Source organism: Sphaeramia orbicularis, chromosome 11 (genome assembly GCF_902148855.1).
Source record: "Sphaeramia orbicularis chromosome 11, fSphaOr1.1, whole genome shotgun sequence".
Taxonomy (NCBI): domain Eukaryota; kingdom Metazoa; phylum Chordata; class Actinopteri; order Kurtiformes; family Apogonidae; genus Sphaeramia; species Sphaeramia orbicularis.
Genome location: NC_043967.1, coordinates 9,873,498 through 9,884,251, shown reverse-complemented (window position 1 = coordinate 9,884,251; position 10,754 = coordinate 9,873,498). Strand labels below are relative to the sequence as shown.

Genomic DNA, 10,754 nt, shown 5'->3' with positions numbered 1-10,754 from the left:
TCTGAATGGAAGAGTTTGTTCACATGACACCTTTCAAATTCACAGTAGTGGTCGAATATTTGTGTTCATGTGAACAGTATGTACTCCATGTCACTCTTCCTTTCCACCACAGTATACAACACTAACTACCATTAACTCAGAAATGCAGTTAACCAACAACTGACCAGCTCCCAATAAAACCCAAACTCAGAAGCAGAAGCACAATGACATGATTATTCCACTGTTACACACTGCACCTTTAAGGCAAAGCAAAACTCTGACCTGAGGAGCGGCTGGCAAAAAGTGAGGAAACACCTATGTAAAGGCATGCTTTTATGAGAAATACATGCTTAGAATTTGAATTTATCTCAGTTTTAACTTTATATTCCTAATGTTTGGACCCTATGTTCACTTCTTTGAAAAGGTTCATGATGCATGTTTGTGTTATTTGTGCAGTGAATCATATCATTTTTCAAATTGGATTTTATATTTTTTTTGTGGGGTTTTTTGGCGATGTACGTAGATATAATAGGTAAAAGTGAAAATATAATGGACAGATCACATAGGTGAAGTTATGTCAAAAAAAAGGGATAACAAACATGTTTATGTTAAACATTTTTCTATGTGGTATATAAAGGCAAAATCAAAAGTCTCCAAAAACGGATCCCTAAGGGTTAAGTAAAAGTGGCACCCTGCTGTTCCAAATGTAGCTCAAAAGGTCAAAGGTTACATGTGGATTCTATGTCTCTTCCATGTCCCTAAATCCAGCATTGTGTAAATATCCTCATTTCCATTCCAGTGTGTGCATGTGTTGTGTTTCCCCGCTCACTGCTCCGTGTGTGTGTGTATGTATGGACTCTATTGTTGCCATGTGTGTCCTCAGCCTCCACAGTTCAGTCTATTTTCGGGAAATGACCTCACAAACAGAAGCAGCAGCGATCCGATATCTGCTTCCCCTTTTTTCTGTTCCTGGGCAGAAGAATGAAGTGTCACAGCTCAAACATCTGGAGGGCTTGTCAAGGCCTGAGTCACTGAGCTCATGGGCCGGGCCTCCGTGTTTGGACGTATTAAATGTACACCCATACATCCAGGCTTGCAACACATCGCCCACAGATGTTGTGAAACATGTTGGTAACAACCATCCAAGGTGATTCATGCTTGTCTTCACTTATGAATCACACACACTCCCTGGTCGGGTGACTTCCTGTTCTGATTCAGGAGTCTTGAGCTTATCTGAGGGTCCTCACATACACATTTACCCCCACACACACCTCCTCATACAGATGGTTACAATCAAACTCCTGTGCATTTACCGTCAGTAAATCAATACTTCAACCATTCTCTGCTGCTTATGACTAATCTGCTGCCAGTCAGAATGCAAAATGACATTCTTTACAAGTTAGTACAACTGAGTGAATTTTCACCAGAATGTGAAACCACACATACAGTTAAAAACCATAGGCATGAGTGAGGAGGTGGTGACAATAAAACACTTTAAACATAGCTTAGAGCGGCTTTTTTCAGGTGGTATGAGGTTGTGTAAGAGGTATTAAAGCACAAATTATAACATTGCACGAAAAGCGTCACACTCACGCAGAAACATTGCATCTTTGCTCCCATTACTGACAGGAGCTGTCAGAGAACGTTTTATTTTTGTCATCTAAGTGACAGGTTCTGTTTTCATTAATGCAGGTGAGTATTTCAGGATGGACAAACAATGATGGAATAGTGATGCTTTCATGGATGAAGTCAGTCACCAAGTTAACATGGAAACCAACAAGTTATCATAAAGTATTATGTAAGAAATGTTTTGTGTCACATTTGTGTATTTTATAATCCATGAAATATGTGACTAAAGTCTACAATATAATTGAGTAAATTCTAAACCAATGAATATGTTAAAAAGTGAATCACATATACCCTCAAAAACTATTGGATTTAGTGTGATTTACAAAATATTTCACAAAAATTAAGTCCCCAAGCCCCCAGAGTTTTGGTAATTTAATCCACACAAAACATAATGTCATTAAACTAGGTCAGTCAACTGTAGTGCAATGAAAACATTATGTAAAACATGAAAAATTAGATAGTAATTAAAAATTAGTTAAATAAGTATCCTGTGACTCTCACGAGGATTAAGCAGTTTGTTAAATAGATGGATGGATAAAATAAAAATATTTGCATGCTTTCATTTCCATATTATTCTATATGATTTGAATATATTTACGGCAACTGTTTCATCTTTATTTCTTTTCTTAGTATTGGAAGCATCTATGTCTCAAACTGTGAAAACACAAAACTGTCTTTTCCTTCGAATAAGTGGAAACTTTGATTATGAACCCACTGATTCAATTTGAAGATCTCATTTCTTTAATGGATGAAAAATGGGTAACCACCATTTAGTGTTACATCTTTTATTAAACTTAAACTTTCCCCTTTAATGTTCTATTGCGACCCTATGGTCATCCATGCTGCTGATCTTGTATTTCATTAAATTCCAAAATGCTTGTAAAGTTTGTAATTGCATATCTTTTTTTATCTTAACTTCTATTAGAATATTTTTGCCTTACTTCTTTTTATATGTATTTCTTATGTAAGAATTTGAATCATTGCTGCTCTGAGATTGTGCAAGTTCTTCTGCTAGAGTGTAGCAGACCCGGATCTTTCCATATGACGTTCTACCTACTTTAAGTGCTGCTTTTATGTTCTGCCGTTTTTGTTTATGTGTGCAGTAACAGTAAGAAAATAAATGTAGAGCTTCATATTATGTTCTTTTTTGTCCTGGCAGGTTTTTTGGGGGGCCCTGCCCAGTCTGACACCCTGCTGTGTCACATTGTATTGATTCAGCCTTTGGCTTATTGATTGACACTAAGGGGGGTGTGCAGGTGGGGGTGGGGGGTGTCTAAGGCACAGCTGTGACTTCTCAGGACCACCATGTCAGCCTCCTAAGAAATACCTGTTCACCACTCCAAAATCATAAATACATTAAAAGATCAAATAAACAAACAAATCAGGCAAACTGATTCACAATATTATGGAGCTACTACTTAGATATTTATGTACTGTACATTATACAGTAAGGCAAGGCAGCTTTATTTCTATAGCATATTTCATGTACAAGACAATTCAAAGTGCTTTACATAAAACATTAAAAGCATTACAGCAGGGTGCAGGGGAAGTAATACAAAGTATAGGCATGGAAAAAACAAAACAGATAAATAGATAAGACAGATAAAAACTTTAAGCTTAAAAGAAACAGTGCAGATCTGAACTTCTGAATAAGAACTCTATTCAAATGCAGCTGAGAACTGGTGGGTCTTTAACCTGGATTTAAATGAAGTGAGTGTTTCAGCTGATCTGAGGCTTTCTGGGAGTTTGTTCCAGACATGTGAAGCATAGAAGCTGAACACACCTTCTCCATGTCTGGTTCTGACTCTGGGAACTGACAACAGACCAGATCCAGATGACCTGAGGGGTCTGGTGGGTTCATACTGGGTCAGGAGGTCACAGATGTATTTTGGTCCTAAACCATTCCGAGCTTTATAGACCAGCAGCAGAACTTTAAAATCTATCCTCTGACGGACAGGCAGCCAGTGGAAGGACCTCAGAGTTGGAGTATAAATGAATTCCAAATAAATGTCAGTGTAATCTGTTGCAGTTCTGTAGTTAAACTACAGTTAGTATCAGAATGTCAGTGACAACAGACAAGTTACATCTGTCCAACATGAATATAGTTTCTTAAAATGTACACTTAAAATGTACATTAGGTATACCCACTTCTAAATCCCCCTGATGCACACTAGTCAGTAGAATCTGAGACAAATTGCCCACATTTTCCCTTAGGATGGTGAAGCCATGACCCGCCCTCCTCTGCCTCTAATTGGCTAGTATTTGGTGCCTTCACTGATTAGATTGATTAACTTTAGACATGAGGACTGATGAGCCAATCAGGGGCAGAGTCAGGTGGGGCATACTGAGGAAAATATTGCTAACTTAGCGCCAGAGCCAGTGCTTAGCACTGGCCACCTCTGGAACCTGACTGGACACCTCAGGTGCCAGTGCCACCCCAGTTGATTGACAGGTCACTGCATGTCGCATTGAAAGATCTGCGATTATTGGAAATGCAAACAAGGAAGGCAGAATAAATGTCTTTTAAATGAGTGACACATATTGAGAGAACCCACTTTCATGGATTACGTAATTCTGAGGTAAGTTTTAAGGTGGTTTCAGAATGAGTCTCTGTTTTAAACTACTGACCATATGACTGCACATTTAGAGGAGAGCTGTTGCTGCCAATAGTTCGGCTTTACGAGTAGGTTAACGTTATGAAAGGCTAGCATTATGAGAGGCTAACATTATGACAGGCTAACATTATGAAAGGCTAACGCTATCCCATGTTTGCCTCATGTTGAATACATTTCCATTCATGCAGCTGCTTGTGTGAGCAGTAATACCTACAAACTGCTCCTGATCAAGTCATTATCATTTTATATAATGGTGAGCAAATACTACTGACGGATTTTTGGGTAAACTAAACAGAGTAGTCTTACATGTCACTGTTTCTAAAACATCATTTTTCTGGACTACTTTAAAAAAAAGAAAGGACAAAAATTAAGAGTATACCCACTTCTCCAGGGACCATTACACCACTGCTTATACGTAACATATATGTATCTACAAGAACCTTAAAACCTATATTTGACACTAATAGAGTGCTATCATAAGGTTTAGGAGGAATGTGCCATTCAATCAACCAGATAACAGTATCAGCCAGTATTTGAAATATTCTGATATTGGCCAGTATCCTATCAGCATATAAGATGTCTTTTCACCAATGGTCATGCTTTATCAACTTCTTTTTCATACGTGTTTTAAACTGTGTTTAATCAGAGATAATAAGTAAGTGATGAAGCGCTGACAGACATTAACTGTATTTATATGTATAATGGAGATTTAATTGGTACTGAGGCATAAATAACAGCATACCAAAATAAATAGTCATAAAGTAACACGTGTATGAGCATTAGCTTTTGGCCAAAATGTCATTTTAAATAGTAGTATCAGTATCAACTGAGAAATTTGCAATCTTGCCTGATTTTCTAAGCTTTAAATCTAGTTGACACGTTTTTAGGACTCATCAGCTTTATTGCTCAGTTATTGCCCAATTGTTAGAAAAACTAGAAGTTGCATTACTTCAATTAAGCAATTAAAAGTTACTTTACTTTTGATCAGAATAACTAGCAATCTGTTACTGATTATTTTTCAAAAGGAACCTTACCAAAACTTTGGACCAATAAGGGTGGACATTTCTAAAAGTAATGAAATACTAATAAGTGGAAGAGGTACTTGTGTTAACTCAGACAATAAATCTAACTCAATTTAAAAGCCCAGAAATGAGAGGTTGAAATAACAGGCAGATGCTCTGTAAACAAATTAAAGAGCACTGATATGGAGAAAAACATCCGTATTATTTCAAGTATTTGGCCTGCCTGCCAAACCCTCACCTCCAGAGGCTGCTCCTGGAGCTTCCACAAGGCTGGGAGGCACTCCACATGCTGTCCCACAAGAAGTGAAGTTATGCAATGTGTGACCACTAGATGGTGGGCAGGGGTCAGTAGATACCAGCAGGAGTCCAGGAACCAGTGGATTCTGACCCTGCAGCAGTGAGATCACACGGGGGTGGGGTGGGGTGGGTTACAGATAACCAAGAGGAAACCAGTGTAACAGAGAGAAACAGTGGAAAGAAATGTGTGAGCAAAGAAATGTGTGTGTTGTGAGAGAAAGAAAGAGCAGGGATTTGAGCAGGAGGAGGCAGTGAGGCAGGGGACAGGGCCAGGGAGTGGAGGGGGAGTCGGGGGGAGTGGTTAGTCACACCGGCCTGTATATAGAGAAGACAGAGTGTGTGACAGAGCAGAGTGAAGGACACACACACAAGGGAGACTGACTTTTTCTTTCCAACCATCTCTCATCGTTGAATGACTTCCTGAGCAACAAGGCATTGAGTTCTGCAGTCTTTCTGTCGGATTACAAAAGTTGGATTTGTCTTCCTCTTTATTCAAGGTAAGACTGGTGGTTTTTACTTCACACAAAAAAAGCTGCCTCTGTGCCAGTTTCAGGGCAGGTGCAGTGTGCTGATGGTCACACTGTTGCATTCACCACTCTCATGTTACCTTAAATATATTTCTCAGGACAATGCTGAGAAATATATTTAAGGTAACATCAGAAGAGAGTAAGAATGAGCAGCAATTTTGTATTTTATTTTGTATATAAATGGATTTGTAGTGTCTCCTTATGCTTTCTGTACTTTAACTTTGCCACATTCAGCCTTAAGTCTGATATTTGCTTAGTGGGTGTAGGATTGTAGGACGCAATCACTGACAAACTATTTAAAAGTTTCAGGTTTATCAGTGAAAGGCTGGTGAGAGAGGTTTTTATGAAGGTTACTGGGTTCAGAGTGAGCAGCAGCTTCTCTTGTATAATTCACAGTGAGACTGATAAACACAGCAGCAGCAGCAGTAATAATAATAATAATCCCCTCACTCACTCATTTACCTGTTGAGGTGCAGATGTTATTAGACACCTGAGGGGCATAATGCTTGTTCCTCCACTGTTAAAAATAATGCTCAACAGCCAAGAACTGTACGACACAGAGGGGAATGAATCTGGAAGAGTTTCTACAGGATGTCTGATTTATCTGGTGGGAGGTGCAGTGAAGTTCAGCCATTTGAAAAGCGAAAGTACAGGAGCAGGGTCAGTGTCTGTGTATATAAAAGCACATATTTATAAAAGTACCTAAGACATTAATAGAACCTGAGATCTGGCCTACTGATGGTGAAGTTAGATTGTAAGATGCAGTTACTTCAGTTAAAATCACTCATCTAATTACCACATTCCTGAGTTTATAGTTTCAGTCATACCAATTATACATGGCTGTTGCAAAAAAAAAATTATATCTCACAAATCAACCAATTAGCACATCTTACTGAGACCAACCAAAAGAATAGCACTGTAAGAAGGACTGCAATACTATTAGAAATAGCAAAAAATAAAACAAGACATTAAAAAAAAGGCAGCAGTTCAGTCTAAAACACTGTCAACTACACCACATCATGATATTAAGAGACACTAAGGATTGATCTAAATATTATCTGAAAAAGATTCAATGAGGTAATCAACAAAAACACAACTTCAGCCTCACAAACTGAAACATATAAATGTTTGTTAGTTGTGTTCTCTTGCACAGATTGTTTTGTATAACTGATGCTGACTGAAATGGACCGCATCACTTTAACATATGCAATATGGGTCAAAAATAGTAGTCTCCGCCTGGATATGGATCCTTTCATTGGATGATTACTGCAGTGATTAATATGTTACAGCTGCAAAAAGTTCTTTGAGATGGAAATTAGCTTTGGGCTATAATCTTGTGTATGGACACACAGTGTGTTTTAATATGCACTGCCCCTTTTAAATAAATAAACTTCAAACTTCATCTTCAAATCGTAACTGATGGAGTGAGTAGCTTCCCTTTGTTTGAAACAACCTTTTGGCAAACACCAGTAACACAGTCAAAGCTTAACCTGTTGCAATGAGTAAAGTGTAGGACTGTCATTAGACTAGGCTGTGCATCCTCTGCAGAAAATACCTGTTGGCTGTGAGAACTTTGCAGATTAGGTGGTAAATGTGTTCCTGAAGCTGTGATGAAGAACCAGCTAGAGTTGTGCTGCTGTGTGTAAACTGTACAGTGTATGTGAGAGTGTGAATGCATGCTAGAGTGTGTGTGTGTGTGTGTGTGTGCGTGTGCGTGTGTGCATGCGTGTGTGTGTGTGTGTGTGTGTGTGTGTGTGTGTGTGTGTGTGTGTGTGCAGCCCGTGCTAAAGGTTCATGTGTCCTGTGGCTGCAGTGTGGGATCAGTGTCTCGGCTACAGCTGTCTGAAGCACTGATGAGCCATATGGCACCTTCTGTGACACTAAAAACCCCAGATTCAAGAGTAAAACTACAATAAAATGAGATGATAGCTACATCAAGAGTATCACAGTTTGGAAGCTCAGTGGTGACTACACTGCTAGTTTCTTGTTGTGTTGTTGATATAATTGAAAATAACATCTTGCTGGATTTCTTGAATGACAAAAGCAGCCCATATAATCCATACTGAAATCTGCAGGGAAATAAGTTGTGTGAACTCTAGCTGCTCTCTAAGGATGCCACTGATGATGTAATAACCCATTAGTAGCCAGCATTTGGATCAGCATTTGTGTTGTTTTTTTGTTTTTATGACCGTTTGACCCTAAGGCCTCAGCAGCTCATTTAACAGACTGGTGGGTACTTTTTATTGCACTGCTGCTCAGTCTGATACAACAATACACTTGTGTAAAGGAGGAGACTTGCCCATCCATGCTGCCATATGCTTGATTGTGTGTGTGTGTGTGTGTGTGTGTGTGTGAGAGAGAGAGAGAGTTTGGGGTGTGTGTGCAGTTCATCTAAAGGCGCAGTCATGCTGAAAACAGCACAGCAAAGATCCTTTCCGGAGCGCTGCTTTATGTGCAGGGTGCCTATTATGTTCTGAGATCTGATTGGATAATTAATGATACTATTTATGTAAGCAGCGACCAACCCCCCTTGTCTTTGTCCAGTTCCTGCTCAGGCTGTCCATTCACGTCTTCATTCCAACATGTTTGACCTTTGTTAAGCCTAAATAGGTGGGGTTGATTGTGCATAGACACACAGAAACTGGGCACTACAGGTGTTAGTGTACACATACACGCAGAAAAAGAGTTCACATTATATTTTTAATATTTTTGTTGGTTTTCCCACTGACACCCTGTTGGGCTGAAAAGTGAAGCTACTTAGTGTCATGAGCTGCAGTTCCTCAACTGGCCACTGGAGGCTCCATGTTACAATGTCCAACTTCACTACACAAATAAACATGTTCAGCTACAGTGTGGAACAAACAAATGTCTTGGTGTCTGTGGTTAAGTTCCATGTTCATGTCATTGTTCCAGAAAAAAGAGAAACGTTTATGGCAATAATATAATAATATTTCAAGAAAGAAGCTCTGATTGTATGAGTATAAATTGTTAAGATCACATGCGATAAAACGAGGTTGGTTTAGTAAAGGGCTCGCAAATACTGAAATACTTTTGCACAGAAGGAAGAAAGATATTCATTTTTTACTTTATTCTCGTACTATTCAGATTTTGTTCCTGAAATATTAGTGTCACAAGTTTTTTTTGTGAATGACATCTGTTTCTGCTGTGTGGGTGTTGATGGTTAGCTTAACTTGGCTTCTGAGTAAGACATCCTGCTCCAGTTTATTCAATAAAACATTTTCTTTTACTCTTACAGGCAGCTCTACTGTAGTCATATTAAATTACGCCAACATAACTTTCAAGGTATATTGTCATGAAGTTTACCAGTACTTTATTACAATACCTCTGAACTTAACTTAGCTACAGTAGCTGATGTTAGCATTCATTTGTATCATATTAATTTGATTATATAGGCCGTTTCTTAATATGCGTTCTTGTCTGTTCTTCCATTCATGTAAAACGTCATCAGTCGCGGCCCAAGTACTGTTCCAATTGCAAGTTTGCATGGACCAAGAAGGCATGGAATACCCGGATTTTGTTCTTGTCAGCTAGCTTAAACCAAGAATGCACTGGTTGGTGACTCTTGTAAACCTGGCCGGGATAATAATTCCCAAGATGCAGTTGGTGCCAGCCCGCCCGTGAGCCCGCCGGCTTGGCCCGAAGCCAGGCGGCTGTGCCCGACTGAACTAACAAAATGTTTTACAGTTTTGAGAAATGTACAAAATGCATAAATGACATGTAAATTCTACATGTACAAATGTATTGAAATCAAATCGAGTGACATTGTGGTGATTTGAGGGAAATACGTTAGGGAGCCGATGGTGGAAATACAGCGGAGACGGGGGAAAGTTCACAGATACGCATCCATTCCAATAACAGATTGACTTGCATTCTTAGGAAGTCTGTTTTCTTGGACCATTCTTACCAAGACCGTACTCGCCGAGTTCAGAAGGCTGTACTCTGCATTCTTGATATTGAGAAACAGCCAATGTGTCATTTAGCATGATAATTAACTAATGGATAATAAGTGTGTTCATACATTATGTTGACAATAGCATTAATTAATTATTGTTAACATTAGTGAAAATGTTAAAATACGTATTTCTGTTTAACATGGCAGTGATGTAGTTAGCAATAGCAGTAGCTTAGTGAGTTTATGTGTTTCAAAACAACAGACCACACAATGGGTGTGTAACAGCGGCTTTATCAACTATATAGTCTATGAACAGAGATAAATTCCACTGTCTCTGTGGTTCATTAATGCCGGATGTTGGCTGGTCTGTTTACCCAGACAATTTCCTCCACCGTGATAGATTAGCTTTGACAACAGAATGCTATCTTGCATTATGATACCATGACAACGGCCTAATCTCATGTAATAATGTCCATTCCCTTGTTGTAACAGTGCTGGTAGCTCCTCTTCAGATACATTGATATATTTCATAACAAGACTCTTTGAGTGTAGACAGATCTAGATGGAATGGCAATACACCCAGCAGTGTGAAATAATAACTGTGCAAGGGAAACAAAATACCAGTACATGAAGTATGCACATGGGCAGGAAGTTAGTTTAAAAAACGTGGAGCAATAGGACTTAATGTTTCACCCAAACACCTTAAGAGACGTCAACAAACATCATTGAACATTTACAGTAAATAAACCTGTGTTTCTATCATTGAGTTCTT

The 10,754-nt window shown here is 38.9% G+C and overlaps 1 protein-coding gene across 1 annotated transcript in view; it reads left to right on the top strand.

The window, feature by feature from the left end:
• The first annotated feature begins 5,855 nt into the window (after positions 1-5,855).
• Positions 5,856-10,754, top strand: part of tinagl1 (tubulointerstitial nephritis antigen-like 1) — a 35,305-nt gene continuing 30,406 nt past the window's right edge. Inside the window, exon 1 of the mRNA XM_030147617.1 lies at positions 5,856-6,039. The gene's annotated coding sequence lies outside the window, so the exon portion shown is untranslated. The remainder of the gene's footprint in view (positions 6,040-10,754) is intronic.